This window comes from Pinus tabuliformis, chromosome 3_1 (assembly GCF_031772625.1).
Source record: "Pinus tabuliformis cultivar Carrire ecotype Pingquan chromosome 3_1, CPIR1, whole genome shotgun sequence".
Taxonomy (NCBI): Eukaryota; Viridiplantae; Streptophyta; class Pinopsida; order Pinales; family Pinaceae; genus Pinus; species Pinus tabuliformis.
The window spans coordinates 53486039-53503414 of record NC_142301.1 but is presented as its reverse complement, the minus strand read 5'-3'; the positions used below and the strand labels follow the sequence as shown (position 1 = coordinate 53503414).

At 38.2% G+C, this 17376-nt stretch overlaps 1 pseudogene; it reads right to left on the bottom strand.

Moving 5' to 3' along the window:
- Window positions 1-11912: 11912 nt before the first annotated feature.
- On the bottom strand, window positions 11913-13070 carry LOC149185733 (beta-xylosidase/alpha-L-arabinofuranosidase 2 pseudogene; annotated as a pseudogene).
- Window positions 13071-17376: the final 4306 nt, after the last annotated feature.

Genomic DNA, 17376 nt, shown 5'->3' with positions numbered 1-17376 from the left:
CAATCTATGCTCCCACTTCACTTGCAATCTATGCCATTTGACTTTTATTTTCATAATCCAACCATACCTCTGGTCTTCCTTATTCCTCTGTAATATCTCCATCAATAACTCAACACGGAATTTTATCTTAGCTTTCTCTCTGTCAATCTCTTCTTGATTCTTTTGCATGCCATTTTCCTTATCATATTTCCTTTTGTTGTGGCTTTCCTCTGAACCTCTGCAATGACCTTCAATGATCATTTACTTCCCCTCCTTTGTGAACTCCATCTCGTTCACTTGTGGACTGCACCTAATTCTCTCTTTTCAACAAGTCTCCATACCTGCCTTTGATATCTCAGCAATCTTTTCTCCTTAAACTTAGCCTATTGATACCTTACCTTACCAAGCTATCTCCTTGAGCTTGATCTATGGTTATCTACCTTGGAACCATCTTCTGAGCAACTCTCTCGCTCCTCTTTGCTTCTGCAACTTAAATCCACTTTTCTTGAGAACACCCTTGTCCTCTCTGTCCAACCTTTGCTGGAATTCTTCAAGGTTATACCAATGTTTAAGAGCTCACATTCTCTTCCACTTGAGAACACAACTAGTTCTTTGTTACAAATCCTCTTAGCTATCTTTGCTGCTAACACCCTTTTTGTCTGCAACCTGAAATCTGCAAACACAATCCTCAAAACCAAAGTTAAAAATAAAAACATACCATATCACCTTCAAGATCTCTACATGATCTTGTTCCACCATTCATCTGCACTTTGAATGGACTATTCCTTGTTCATTTTCCTCTGTAAATTCTCCTTAAGAGTATCAATTACTTCCCAATATTCTACCACACTTTATCTCTGTGTGCCTGTTTCCTGTCAGATTTAAAATCTGATCCTTTCTTCCTGTGTAATATCTTTAACAAATGCACACAAAGCACACTAGCTTTGTTGTCATGCTTTGTTTTGTAAGTCTTTACTGATCTCCTCTTTATATTATCACAATTGTATCTGCATATACAACTTCAAGAGCATAACTCTGTTCTAGTTTTCCCCAAAGAGCTTTTCCTTGCTCTGATACCAAAATGATGACCTACCAGGGCTATACTTCACAATCGGTAGCCTTAAGACACTAAGACTACACTACAAGTCTTAAGAAAGAGACTTCAACAATTCCTATCTCTCATTGTTTCATTAAAATTCCCTCACATCAATATGCATAAACAAGGAAGGATTAGTTTTCAGATTTTACCAAGCACATCGCTTTAGAGTGAGGATAGACAACTCAAGTTTTGGAGGCCTTCTCCTGGGTATTTTTTCGAGTTTGATGGCTCATTGGAAAGTAGACACGTGGGGCTACTTGACCTTGTTTCCATAATTCAAAATGGACTCCTAAATGTTGATAAAAAACAACCCTTAACTGGCGGAACCTTTCTGTCTCATGCGCGACCCTTTTGCTGCAGGCACAACCCACGACACGACCTTTCTGTTTGATGCACAACCCTTTTTCTCTAGGCGCGACCCATCTGTTTTTCTGGCGTGACCCTTTCTCAACGCATCCACAATTCTCTATCATTCATCCTTTGCCCTTCTAGATCATGATTTCCTTTGGCTTGTTGTTTGTTATCACAGATTCCTTCCTTACTGATTACCATGAGATCCTTTCCCTTGATCTCATCAAGTTCACATAACCAATATTGACTTCATGAAAGTTACTTGATACAGAGACTAACTTTGTAAATTCTCATTCATAACTAAATGTAGCTTCAACCTTTGATCTGAGAATTATGGTGTTAGGTATAAACATGCAATCTTATTTCATCACTAATCATGAGGTCTTGAATCTCTTTCAAACAAATAATAATTGGGCAATATTTCAATATCACTGAGTAGAGTTTTACTTCAAATCCAAATGGAGTAGTCACTAGGCATCAATTTCGACCCCAACATCTAATATATGAGCTCGCTTCTTTAAAGCTTTCCAGTTTAATGTTAGATGGCACTTCCTTCTTCCTGGTCCAATTACGTTTTTGACCTACATCTATTCACTCTGAGATCACAAGCTAATTGCATAATGACATCAATTAGAATATATACATATGCCTTTAAGTATCTGCACTCTAGGGAAAAGTTGACAGAAAATCACACATTACATTCATAGTATTTATGCATACTGATTGGAATTCTTCCACTCAACTGTATATATGGAGACAATTACACAATGAGAACTTCCTTTCATTACAAAACCTACACATACATATACTCAAAAACATTTGTTCTAGTCTATCTTCTCTATGTCATGATTTATCATGCATTTGGCCATTCCTTTTTTCCTATCTAACTAACACTCACTCTCTACTCACACTCCTCGCTGCCTCCTCTCTACATTCCCTCTTAGGCTTACAATTATAGGAATAATTACATAGTTATGGATCATTTTGGTTCCTAGTTCTTCTCCATAGATCTCTCAACTAGACCCTAAAATTGCTTAATGATCCCTTGAGGATCTCAACAACTGTTCTATATCTAAATTCTGTCTTTATGAGCAGATTATACAAAATTTGTCAATCTACTTTTAACTCAACTAATTTCCTATTCTAGGATCTCCTAATCTCCAAGATTTTTATGAGATATTCACAAGTCTAATCATCTCTCATATTCTCACATAATTGCTAATATTTACATTTAAAACCTCAAACACATATTTCTCACTCAAATTATTAAAAATATACAAAATTTCCTATTAAGAAATCAAAAACATCATATCCCCTAAATCAACCAAATATACAATGGTTTTCTTCACATATTTCTCACTCAAATTATTAAAAATATACAAAATTTCCTATTAAGAAATAAAAAAATGTCATATCCCCTAAATCAACCAAATATACAATGATTTTCTTGAGCAAGATACTTTGCATCACAAACCCTTGAAAGCATCATGATGGACTAGAGCCTAAAACAAATTTCCAAATATTGTATGAAAATATATGCATATATTTAATTTATCAAAATTATCATAAATAAATTCTTTAAAGCATGTAAGTAAAGTTATAAAATAAATCAAATGAATTAATTATAAATGAAAATTATGGCCTGCAAACAATGAAAAAATACCAACGGAATCTCTATGAAAATAAATAAAAATATTCAATTATAAATTGTTTCAGGAAAGATTGGTGTTACTAATTGTGTGTTACTCAAGAAAACCTCGATAGTGCTCCATGGATACAGGTCCACAAAGTACAGGTTTTGCAATTCCACAACTCGATTTTGTATTGTTAATGAAAATCTCTCAACACATAATGGTGTTAATGATGGGCAAGTGAAAATTATTAATTAGCACAATGAATAAACTTTTTGAAAAGTTACACAAGGTTGTCCACAGTCCGCAATAAAAGAAATAAGCAAGCATGTAATATATAGTATAAGAGGATGCCTCTGCTTTGTATCCCTTAAAACTCTTTAAAAATTCCGAATTTAAAATTGATCTAGTCTAATAGGTTGCAACTTTTCAAATCTGTACTATAAATGGTTATTTTGAGTATGGGTTAAACTTACCCAGTATCCACAACGCCAAATTGACAAAGCTTGTATAATCCAGCGATCATTCTCTTCCCCTCCTTTGTCAACTCCATCTTGTTCACTTATGGACTGCACCTAATTCTCTCTTTTCAACAAGTCTCCATACCTGCCTTTGATATCTCAACAAGCTTTTCTCCTTAAGCTTAGCCTATTGATACCTTACCTTAACAAGAAATCTCCTTGAGCTTGATCTATGGTTCTCTGCCTTGGAACCATCTTTTGAGAAATTCTCTCTCTCCTCTTTGCTTTTGCAACTTAAATCCACTTTTCTTGAGAACACAACTAGTTCTTTGTTACAGATCCTCTTTGTTGTCTTTGCTGCTAACACCCTTTTTGTCTGCAATCTGAAATCTACAAACAAAATCCTCAAAACCAAATTTAAAAATAAAAACATAACATATCACCATCAAGATCTCTGCATGATCTTGTTCCACCATTCATCTGCACTTTGAATGGACTATTTCTTGTTCATTTTTCTTTGTAAATTCTCCTTAAGAGTATCAATTACTTCCCAATATTCTGCCACACATTATCTCTGTGTGCCTGTTGCCTGTCAGATTTAAAATCTGATCCTTTCTTCCTGTGTAATATCTTTAACAAATGCACACAAAGCACACTAGCTTTGTTGTCCTGCTTTGTTCTTTCAGTCTTTACTGATCTCCTCTTTCTGCAATCACAATTGTATCTACATATACAACTTCAAGAGCATAACTCTATTCTAGTTTTCCCCAAAGAGATTTTACGTGCTCCGATACCAAAATGATGACCTACCAGGTCTATACTTCACAATCGGTAGCCTTAAGACACTAAGACTACACTACAAGTCTTAACAAAGAGACTTCAATAATTCCTATCTCTCATTGTTTCATTAAACTTCCCTCATATCAATATACATAAAAAAGGAAGGATTGGTTTTCATAGTTTACCAAGCGCAACGCTTCTGAGTGAGGATGGAAAACTCAAGTTTTGGAGGCCTTCCCTTGGGTATTTTGTCAAGTTTGATGGCTCATTGGAAAGTAGACACGTGGGGCTACTTGACCTTGTTTCCAGAATTCAAAATGGACTCCTAAAAGTTGATAAAAAAACAACCCTAAACTGGCGCGACCTTTCTGTTTCATGCATGACCCTTTTGTTGCAGGTGTGACCCACAGTGTGACCTTTGTGTCTGATGCATGACCCTTTTTCTCCAAGCACGACCCATCTATTTTTCTGGAGCGACCCTTTCTCAACGCATTCACAATTCTCTGTCATTCATCCTTTGCCCTTCTAGATCACGATTTCCTTTGGCGTGTTGTCTGTTATCACAGATTCCTTCCTTATTGATTACCATGAGATCCTTTCCCTTGATCTCATCGAGTTCACATAACCAATATTGACTTCATGAAAGTTACTTGATACAAAGAGTAACTTTGTAAATTCTCATTCATAACTGAATGTAGCTTCAACCTTTGATTTGAGAATTATGGTGTTAGGTATAAACATACTATCTTATTTCATCACTAACCATGAGGTCTTGACTCTCTTTCAAACAGATAATAACTGGGCAATATTTTGATATCACTGAGTAGAGTTTTACTTCAAATCCAAATGGAGTAGTCACTAGGCATCAATTTCGACCCCAACATCTAATATATGAGCTCGCTTCTTTAAAGCTTTCCGGTTTAATGTTAGATGGCACTTCCTTCTTTCTAGTCCAATTACGTTTCTGACTTGCATCTGTTCACTCTGAGATCACAAGCTAATTGCATAATGACATCAATTAGAATATATACATATGCCTTTAAATATCTGCACTCCAGGGAAAAGTTGACAGAAAATCACACATTACATTCACAGTATTTATGCATACATATTGGAATTCTTCCACTCAACCGTATATATGGAGACAATTACACAATGAAAACTTCCTTTCATTATAAAACTTGCACATACATATACTCAGAAACATTTGTTATGGTCTATCTTCTCTATGGCCTGATTTATCATGCATTTGGCCATTCTTTTTTTCCTATATAACTAACACTCGCGCTCCTCTCTGCCTCCTCTCTACATGCCCTCTTAGGCTTACAATTATAGGAATAATTACATAGTTATGGATCATTTTGGTTCCTAGTTCTTCTCCATAGATCTCTCAAGTAGTCCCTAAAATCGCTTGAGGATCTCAACAACAGTTTTATATCTAAATTTTGTCTTTATGACCAGATTATACAAAATCTGTCAATCCACTTTTAACTCAACTAATTCTCTATTCTAGGATCTCCTAATCTCCAAGATTTTTATGAGATCTTCACAAGTCTAATAATCTCTCATATTCTCACATAATTGAGAATATTTACATTTAAAACCTCACAGACATATTTCTCACTCAAATTATTAAAAATATACAAAATTTCCTATTAAGAAATCAAAAACATCAGATCCCCTAAATCAACCAAATATACAATAATTTTCTTGAGCAGGATGCTCCTGCATCACAAACCCTTGAAAACATCATGATAGACTGGAGCGTAAAACAAATTTCCAAATATTGTATGAAAATATATGCGTATATTTAATTTATCAAAATTATCATAAATAACTTCTTTAAAGCAAATAAGTAAAGTTATAAAATAAATCAAATGAATTAATTATAAATGAAAATTATGGCCTGCAAACAATGAAAAAAATACTAACGGCATCTCTACGAAAATAAATGAAAATATTCAATTATAAACTGTTTCTGCAAAGACTGGTGTTACTAATTGTGGGTTACTCAAGACAACCTCGAAAGTGCTCCATGGATGCAGGTCCACAAAGTACAGGTTTTGCAATTCCACAACTCGATTGTGTATTATTAATCAAAATCTTTGGGCACATATGTTGGCATTATGTTTCTGGTATGGCTATATGTTACAGATGTTGTACTTGATGGCAACTCCCGTGGCAAGGCTCTCATTTTATTGAAAGTTAAGAAGTACGCAGGAAGTCAGTTCTCAAGGTGCGTACCTGCAGGTACACCATGCAGGAACTGCGTCCAGAGACGCAGGCTAGCCGTTCAGGAGGTGCGTCCCCCCAGTGCACACATTTCAAGGAAAAGAAATTCACATGTGGGGTTTCTTATGTTTTACTCTTGGTATCTAGCCGACGGTATTGTGTTATTATGGTGTCGGCTCGTGGTATTGTTCCATGATTTGAGGAGGAGCTTGCCTATATAAAGCAAAGGAGATCATTTGGCTTGGGGATGTCTTTGGTTGAATATCTTATGAGGGCTAGATCTGGTCTAGATCTAAAGAAGACGAATCTACTGATAGACTGAGATCTCTTCGGCGCATGATCAGATCTGTAGATCTGATTGTCTGGGTTATTCTTGAAGTCCTGAAATCATTTATGCCCGAAGGTACGTAGGTACAGTGAAAGAAAAGTGCGCCGGTACGCAGGCTCAGAAGCGCTTCAGGTGCGTCCGGGACGCAGTTCAGTAACAGAAGACCTGCGTGGGGACGCAGAGTAGACTAAGCTTCAGGTGCGTCCGGGACGCAGTTCAGTAACAGGAGACCTGCGTGGGAACGCAGATCAGACTAAGGTTCAGTGCGTCCGCATAGTAAAAGTACGCGGTGCGATAGTAGTTTTGGGTGCGTCCCTGCAGTAAAAGTACGCGGCGCGATAGTAGTTTTGGGTGCGTCCCTGCAGTAATGTTCTGTTGACTGTATTTTTCTGTTGATAAGGTGTTCTGGGTTAGTTCTGTTATTGCTGATCTGATAACTGTAGTGGACTGTAACTTTTATGTACTTGATGATCATTTGATGCTTTATGAAAAGAAGTAGGGGGTTGTAGCTCCCTTCCAGGAGAGACTGGAAAACGAGAGAGAGAGAGAGTTGTAGCTCTCTGCAGGTTGCAGCCTGCGTACTGGTAAAGGACTGCACCAGTACAAAACCATTGTAAAAGAAGTTTCTAATTTGAAAGAAGATAGAGACATATTGCAGCAGGTGGTTTTCACCCACATTGGGTTTCCACCTTACATCTTGTGTTCTTGGTGTGACTATCTGTTTTTCTTTGTTCATGCTCATTATTTTATGGTACTGACATGCATAAATAATTCAAAGAACAAATAAGGAAGATTTGCAAAAGAATTAGATAATACTGATTCACCCCCCCCCCTCTCAGTATTATTTCCAACAATTGGTATCAGAGCAGGTCCTTCAGAGGAAGCTTGATCGCTTGAAGGAAAAGATCCATCAGAATGGCTAATCCAGAAAGAGAGGCACACATCAGGCCACCAGTCTTTGACGGGAACAATTTTACTCACTGGAAGATAAGAACCACTGCATATCTACAATCACTTGGAGCAGAAGTTTGGGGAATCATAGAAGGAGGATACAAATTCCCATCAGCAACTCCTACAGATCCAGCAGAGAAAAAGCAATATGAGCTCAATGCCAAAGCCGTTACTGTCCTATTGAGTAGTTTGACTCAATCAGAATTTATGAAGATCATGCATTTCAAATCAGCTAAGGAAATATGGGACAAAATCGTTACAAGCTACGAAGGAGATGATCAGGTAAAAAGAGCAAAGCTTCAAACTCTCAGAATCCGGTATGAAACTCTTAAGATGCGTAGTAATGAAAGCATAGCTAATTATTTCCTGTGTATGGATGAGATTGTGAATTGTATGAGGGATCTAGGTGAAGAATTTGAGGAAGTTGTCTTAGTTGAAAAAGTTTTGAGATCTCTGTCTACTAAATTTGATTCTAAAGTATCTGCCATAGAAGAAAAGGAGAATGTGCGGAAAATCACCATGTCATAGCTTCACGGGATCTTAACTGCTTTTGAAATGCGACAAGAGGTACCACCAGAGGCCGCATTCGAAGTGTCAGAGGAAGAAGATGAGGTAAATTTTGTCAAGAATCTTGAACGGGGAACTGGACGGTTCAAAGGTAAGCTACCTTTCAAATGTTTTCTATGTGGTAGAGTTGGTCACTATGCTGCTAGATGTCCTCATAACAAAGGAAAGATATCTGAAGAAGATGGTAGAAGCTAGTATACCCATATTAAAAGTTCATTCAATGATAGTGAAGATATTAGAAGTCTCATGGCACATAAGAAGAAGAATGCTTTATCCAATAATAGCGAAGATATTAAAAGTCTCATGGCACATGAAGAAAAGAATGCAGAAACTGAAGAAGTTGCCAAATTAAAAGAACAATTGGAGACAGAAATCAGGGTAAGGGAGCAATTGCAGGATATAGTAAAGGATCAGAGTACAAATATTCAGAGACTTGAATCAAAGATCCTCTCTCTAAAAGAAGATCTTAAAAAATCAAGAGAACAGAACAGAGAAGATCTTGAAGATCAAGAACATGAAGTGACCAAACTAAAGCGACAAGTGGAAGAAGGAAGAAAAGTTGAAGAAGACCTAAGGAATCAATATTTGAAAAAGGAAGAACAACATCAAGTTGAGGTAAATATCTTGAAAGGTAAAATAGAAGAAAAGGATAAGCTTTTACGATTTCAAGATAGTACTAAAGTCTTGGATGATAGTCTTAATAGTCAAAGGTCTCCTGCTATCAAGACTGGTCTTGGTTTTCATGAATATGTTGAAGGTGAATCTAGTTCACAAGGTGAGGCAAGAAACTCTAATGAGAAATCTAAAATGCTCAACAAGGAACAACCAAGGAAAGAAATTCTTCAAGGAAGATCCTTTACTCCTAACTATGGACGTGATAGACGATTATTTCCTCCACTGAAAAATGTTGAATGTTATGTATGTCATAATCTTGGACATGTTGCAGCCAGATGTAGAAGTAGAATGGTTCAAGAAAGATCATCGCATCCCAGGTATTTCAGAGGATATTGCTTTGCCTGCAATGCATATGGACACAAAGCAATTGATTGTGACAGAAGGAACATGAAAAATGTAAGGTGTTATACATGCAACAACTATGGGCATAAAGCAAGGGAATGCAGGAGCAGATTTCAAAATTCAAAACAAAAGGACCATACATCATCACAGTTGCAGGAATTGAAGAAGACAGAGACAGAAAGGTGTGGCATAATTCAGACAGCGGACATAACAGACACAGGGGAATTTGAAAGTGATGAAATTCAGTATTCCATCTTGCATACGCTGATATAATGAAGACAAGTCACGTATATACGCGAGTTACAGGCTGCAAAGTCATGTATATGAAGAAAGGGCAGCAGAACATGGTTGGCTCAGGCTCAGGGGGAGCAGAACAGACTCAGGAAATGGTTCAGTCATGGTTGGCTCACACTCAGGGGGAGCATATAATGCATTGTTGGCATTATGGAGGATGGTCAAAAGGAGATCTTGGAAATAGCTGCAATATGTCTCTATCTCTTTCATGATGGATTATGGTCATTGTTGCAGATCTGGTTCTTTTTCAGGGGGAGCATGATCTTAGGGGGAGCATACCCCTTTGCCCTTGATGTCAAAGGGGGAGAATGAATTGTGAGGTTGCCATCAACTCCAAAGGGGGAGATTGTTGGCATTATGTTTCTGGTATGGCTATATGTTACAGATGTTGTACTTGATGGCAACTCCCGTGGCAAGGCTCTCATTTTATTGAAAATTAAGAAGTACGCAGGAAGTCAGTTCTCAAGGTGCGTACCCGCAGGTACACCATGTAGGAACCGCGTCCAGAGACGCAGGCCAGCCGTTCAGGAGGTGCGTCCCCCCAGTGCACACATTTCAAGGCAAAGAAATTCACATGTGGGGTTTCTTATGTTTTACTCTTGGTATCTAGCCGACGGTATTGTGTTATTATGGTGTCGGCTCGTGGTATTGTTCCATGATTTGAGGAGGAGCTTGCCTATATAAAGAAAAGGAGATCATTTGGCTTGGGGATGTCTTTGGTTGAATATCTTATGAGGGCTAGATTTGGTCTAGATCTAAAGAAGACGAATCTACTGATAGACTGAGATCTCTTCGGCGCATGATCAGATCTGTAGATCTGACTGTCTGGGTTATTCTTGAAGTCCTGAAATCATTTATGCCCGAAGGTACGCAGGTACAGTGAAAGAAAAGTGCGCCGGTACGCAGGCTCAGAAGCGCTTCAGGTGCGTCCGGGACGCAGTTCAGTAACAGAAGACCTGCGTGGGGACGCAGAGTAGACTAAGCTTCAGGTGCGTCCAGGACGCAGTTCAGTAACAAGAGACCTGCGTGGGGACGCAGAGCAGACTAAGGTTCAGTGCGTCCGCATAGTAAAAGTACGCGGCGCGATAGTAGTTTTGGGTGCGTCCCTGCAGTAATGTTCTGTTGACTGTATTTTTCTGTTGATAAGGTGTTCTGGGTTAGTTCTGTTATTGCTGATCTGATAACTGTAGTGGACTGTAACTTTTATGTACTTGATGATCATTTGATGCTTTATGAAAAGAAGTAAGGGGTTGTAGCTCCCTTCCAGGAGAGACTGGAAAACGAGAGAGAGAGAGAGTTGTAGCTCTCTGCAGGTTGCAGCCTGCGTACTGGTAAAGGACTGCACCAGTACAAAACCATTGTAAAAGAAGTTTCTAATTTGAAAGAAGATAGAGACATATTGCAGCAGGTGGTTTTCACCCACATTGGGTTTCCACCTTACATCTTGTGTTCTTGGTGTGACTATCTGTTTTTCTTTGTTCATGCTCATTATTTTATGGTACTGACATGCATAAATAATTCAAAGAACAAATAAGGAAGATTTGCAAAAGAATTAGATAATACTGATTCACCCCCCCCTTCTCAGTATTATTTCGAACAACATAATGGCGTTAATGATGGGCAGGTGAAAATTATTAATCAGCACAGTGAATAAACTTTTTGAAATGTTACTGTAGGGACAGAGAAAAGGTTGTCCACAGTCCGCAATAGAAGAAATGTAAGATTTTTGAGAGACACAGATAGATCTAGATCTGCAAAACAATAAACAAGCTTGCAAGAGAAGGAAGGAAGCGAGCAAGAATTGAGAAAAGAATGAAATCGCATTGATTCTACAATATGAGTTTTAGAATAAATACATAAAAGCAACTAAGTTAAGCTTAGTTGTGCATGCAATAACTAAAGCTAACTAAAGCTAAGTGTACATGTGCCACATGCAAGCAATAAGTTAACTGGAGCTAATCTAGGTGCATGTACACCAACACAGCTAGTCTACAGCTAGTCTAAGTGCATGTACACCAACACCCCCCCTTAAGCATAACTTAGGTGAGTGTGATGCAAAATGAATGAGTCCCGGCAACACGGCCATTTTAGGTACCCATATACAATGCATAAAAAAAAGAGGAAAGAGGGAAAACCCAGTGGGAAGAAAACCCCCCCTCAAAATATAATGCAAAAAATAGAGAAAAGACAACTGCTAGGCAGTCATGAAGGAGTCATGTCCTTCACCCCGAGTCGATCTCGCAGGAATCGAAACTTCTGCTCAGCATGTTTTCCTCCAGGGGTCGCAAATCCGCGGCCTGACAGAGCGCGAGCAAATACGTGGAGACCATGAGATTGAGTATGTCGATTGCCTCTGCTTCCAATGACAAGTCTCCACCAACTATTAGCACTGTTGCATCTGCATTGCTGGCTGTCTGGACTGCCTGAGGTATTGACTCGTTTCCCGTGCATGCAACGTTTGCACAGCCAGGTGCGTAGACAGTTTGAGTGTAAGCTGAAGGGCCTTGAAGGGGCATTGTGTACCTACATGGGATGTCGGCATAGATTCCGATCATTGTTGTAGTGACATTCGCATTGGGGCCAATGACAGCCAAGGAGTGGACCTGGTTTGTTGCCAATGGCAATTTACCATCATTCTTTAGCAGCACTATCCCTTCCCTCGCAGCCTCGAGAGCCAACTGCTGATTAGCATCAGTGCACACATCATTAGGTCCAAGATTCCCATATGGCTGCTGAGCCAGGTTGTCGTTGAACCAGCCGAGGCGCATCAGCACCGTGAAGGTATTATGCAGAGCTATATCAATGGAAGTCTCGTTCAGTTTGCCTTGTTGCACAAGTGATTGTGTGTACTGAGCTAGGAATGTCCCGCAGTTGAGATCCAGACCTGCCTTTATAGCATCGGCAGCTGCGTTTTGAGGAGTTGCCCCATAGTGCTGTTGGTTGTAGAATACAGAAACGGAGTCACAGTCTGAGACAATATAGTCGTTCAAGTTCCAAGCGCCTCTGATGGTGCCTGCGAGCAGATTTCTATCGGCGCAGGTGGGGACGCCATTGAACTGATTGTAGGAGCACATCATGCTGGCCACATTGCCATCCAGCACAAAGCTCTTAAATGGCGAGTCGTATGTGTCCTTCAGATCTTGTTGCATCACGATGGCATTGAACGTGTAACGCTCGACCCCATGCAAGTTGTCCATGTCATAGGCCATGTAATGTTTGCAGCAGGCCGCCACCTCCAACTGGTTAGGGTCACCACCGTCGGTTTCTTGGAGACCTTGGACGTAGTTGGTGGCGTACAGGCTGGCGACATGCGGGTCCTCCGGTTCTAAGCTAAAGCTTTCACGACGATTTCTATAGATTGCGATCGAATCGTCTATCATTCTAAGCATTTCATCCTGTTTTCCAAACAATTCTTCCAAAATTTTCCATACTTCATTTGGAGTTGAACATGATTCAACATGAAATAGCAGTTCTGGAGAAATAGATAAACATAGGATGCCGAAGGCCTCGTCCATGCGATTGAAATATCTTGTTTTCTCCATTGCCGATGTTGGTTCAACTTCCGTTTCCATGGTTATTCGAAATAAGCCTCTACTTCTGAGATGAAGTTGAATCTTTGGCTTCCATTCGAAATAATTATATGGAGTGAGAATTGCCGATTGTGGAAACTCCAATTTAGACTCCATTCTTTGTTGTTGCTTCAATCTTCTGAACCTGCAAATAAAATTGCTTGTGCACTGATTACAAATCCCTGTGCTCCGATACCATGTAAGATTTTTGAGATACACAGATAGATCTAGATCTGCAAAACAATAAACAAGCTTGCAAGAGAAGGAAGGAAGCGAGCAAGAATTGAGAAAAGAATGAAATCGCATTGATTCTACAATATGAGTTTTAGAATAAATACATAAAAGCAACTAAGTTAAGCTTAGTTGTGCATGCAATAACTAAAGCTAACTAAAGCTAAGTGTGCTTTATGTGTACATGTGCCACATACAAGCAATAAGTTAACTGGAGCTAATCTAGGTGCATGTACACCAACACAGCTAGTCTACAGCTAGTCTAAGTGCATGTACACCAACAAGAAAGAAGCAAGCATGTAATGTATAGTATAAGAGGATGACTCTCCTTTGTATCCCTGAATACTCTTTAAAAAATCCGAATTTAAAATTGATCTATTCTAATAGCTTGCAACTTTTCAAATCTGTACTATAAATGGGTATTCTGATTATGGGTTAAACTTACCCAGTATCCACAGCGCCAAATCGACAAAGCTTGTATAAATTGAAAAGGGTTTGACCTACACTTTCGGCCCTCCAGGATCCAGTTTCCATTTCTGGGTTAAACAGTCCGTCCTTACATTCTAAATCTCTGAAAATGAACACCATAAATTATATATAAAAGGTAATATCCTTAATTCTTAAATTCAAATGATATTCATGACAGAAAAACAAAGAAAAAAATCCTCATGAGAATAGGGGGAAAGAAATTTACGGTGCGTATTGAGCCAACGACCACAGCGCAATATAAGTCCAGCCTAAAGTTATAACTATGCTTCTCATTATTTCTCGCAGGGACTGACTGTCCAAGCAGAAAATGAAGTCCATCATCTCGATAACTCACAACTCGAGGAAAAGCAAGTTGGTGATGGCTTGGGATTTAATAGATGGGTTTAGGGTTTGATACTCCGGCAGGCGAAAGTAGTTTCATGGTTGTTAGTGGGAAATCATCGTTAACCTGTGGGGTCCTTTGAATCTGAATTGAAGGCCTTCGTTTGATTGGCTTCAAGGTAGCAGTAGCCGCCGCCTTGACCGAAAGGTTGGAAGTCCCCGCCGCCTCGGCATCTGCTTCCGACGGCCCACGGGAAACCGAGATCGATTCGCCGGTCAAATGGCCTTTATAAGTACAACGTGGATTGGACTAACGAATTTAATTTAAAAGGTTGAAATCAATGTGTTTAAAGATTTTTAAACAGCATCTCAAATAAGGACTCTATGTTTATGTTCGTTCGCTTTCCATGATTGAGATTGATTTGATTATGCTCTCTGGTTTCTGGTTTGTGGTTTTTATGTTCACTCAAAAAAATTACAATTGCAAATTTTACAGTTATATTAATAAATAAATAAATTTAATGAAATAATGCATTTGATTTTTCATTTTGTTATAATTTTATCTTGTTGATTGAATTCGTTTGCATAGTTAGTTGTTAATACTACATATTTTTGGAAAGATATTTTTAATATTTCTTAGTCTTAAATATCTGTGGAAGTTATTAGTCCAAATATTTTTAGAAAATTAGAGCAATGCCCTATAAGCTTCTAATTAGTTTTCATTCATATCTATATTGGTGAGTCTAATATGCTATCAAATCAAGCTTAAGCTTTTTCACAAAACGCAGAGCAAATCATAAAGGAGATATAAGCGTGTGAGTGCGACATAAAAATCTGAGACCCTGAGTGACACATCTGTGAATGGCCAAAGAGAAGTTGCTACCACCTGTTTAGGACTTCCTGTATCTAAGTAGGGTAGGGTTCGAAAAGGAGAGTAAGGAGGTTGGATCAAGAGAAACAATTCCCCGAATAAGCGTGATAGTGATAAATACAGTCATTATTGAGCCGCTCGATGAGCTAAAGTAGCATGGATTGCTTTGACAACCCCTCTTTGTCGAAATCTAAAAACTAAGATATAAGGTTTCAAAAAGGGTAAAAAAAATTCAAAGTTCACAACAAAAGTGATCAATTGCAAAGTTACGGGGTGTAGAGGGCATGGTAATCCAATATCAATCGATTATAGAATTTCTTCTCTATTAGAGGGTCAAGTTTCTCCGCATTTTTTCCATCCATGTAAATTTGACTTGTACACCACTATAAATATTAGCAAGTATTCAAAGGTTCCAGGTTTGAAGGGTTTTTATAAATCATTTAAGGTATTAAATTTGATAACCCATCATATTGAAGGTTATTATTGGTTATTTGTTTCTAGTTTTAAGTAGCAACATTGCAAAAGTTTCATAAATATGGATTTTGTGTGAATTTTCCTTATTTTTAAAAGTGAATTTTGGTATTATGTAAAAAAAAAATGGCCTCTTTAAGTAATATAGGCAAACCTAAGGATCAATTCTTGTTTTCAAGAAATATGAGTTATGATATGTGAGAATGAAGACCTCTTGCAAGTACAAGAACGTTGTGAACCAATGGAGAATGACTTTGTAGAGCTAGATCAAGTAACTCTATAGGACATGTTTAATGTCCAAAAAATCAACTTGCAGAAATAAGGAAAGAGGAATACAAGGCCAAGTTTTGAATACAAATTTTAGTATATGACTCAATTTTTCCAAAGATAATGGGAACATCTAGTGCAGATCAAGCCTAGAATATGTTGAAGTTAGTACATCGAGGTAATGGCAAAGTGAAATCATTGAAGCTTCAAACCTTCAGGAGAGAGTTTGAAACATTGAAGATAAAGGAGGTAGAGAATATTAACCAATTCATTACTAGAGTGATGAGAGCTATGAATTAGCTTAGGACTCATGGAGATATGATTGAAGATAAAAAAAAAATTGTGAAAAGGTTCTCAGAAGCCTATTTAAGAATTTTTAGGTTTTTTTCATTTCCAAAGGAGTCCAAAGATTTATCCAAACTCACAATAGAAGAACTTATGGGATCTCTTTTTTCCCATGAATCAAGAATGATCATGAAAGAAAATCCCTTAGAACATGCCTTCAAGACTCAAGCATACATTGGTAGAGGAAAAGGTAGAGGAAGTAGAAGAAAAGGTTAGAGAAGCATAGGTAATTATTAATAATAAAGCAAAATGGAGAACTGCACCAAAAAAAAAAAGACATTTAAATTAGCCTAGTCACTCCTAGAATCAAATGGGGAGAGGAAAAACATGGATAGACAAGTCCCATGTACAATGTTATTACTGCAAATGTTGATTTTCCCACGACACTTAAGAATCAAGTTTTTGTCTAAGATAACGATCACAAACACACTTAAATGCCACAGCCCAACACTTTACATAGTGGAAAACATATAGTAGTGAACCAACTCAGTGCACAAGGCAATTTTAAGACAAAAATTGTTATATTACAATATTTAATACAACAAACACAGGGCTCTTGTATGAGGGATCATGGCCCTTACATACATCCCTAATACAATGAAAACTAGGGCTTGGAGTCAACAACCTATGACTACTAATATATCCCTGAACAAAGTACACTCGACTTACTTGCTGATGTAGCGTTTCCACAACCATTTCAATCCACGTGCCTTGAACACATCTTAGAGGTCCTTTTCCTCCTCTTTTGTTTCTCACAAGACTTCTGAAACTTCAAAATGCTTGCATCTTCAACCGTCAATACTGCCTCTATCAAACCTCCTCCTGCTCCAAGGGTGACTGATCATAGGCTTACACAAACTGCCCTATAGCTGCTTTCCTACTCCACCAAGATAGTTAACTCATATTGTCTTCAACTCTTCTCACTTCTTGTCTTTCTAATTCTCCAAAGATGACCAGACATAGGGCTTGATCAAGCTTCCCTCACATAGAGACAAGTGTGCTTCTTTGTCACCTCTTAGGGCTTACCAAATAGCCCACTCACAGCTCCTTAACACCACTTAAGGAAGACTGAACTAGGGCATCAAAGAATTTTTGTCCTAAACCCTTTAGGACAAAATTCTC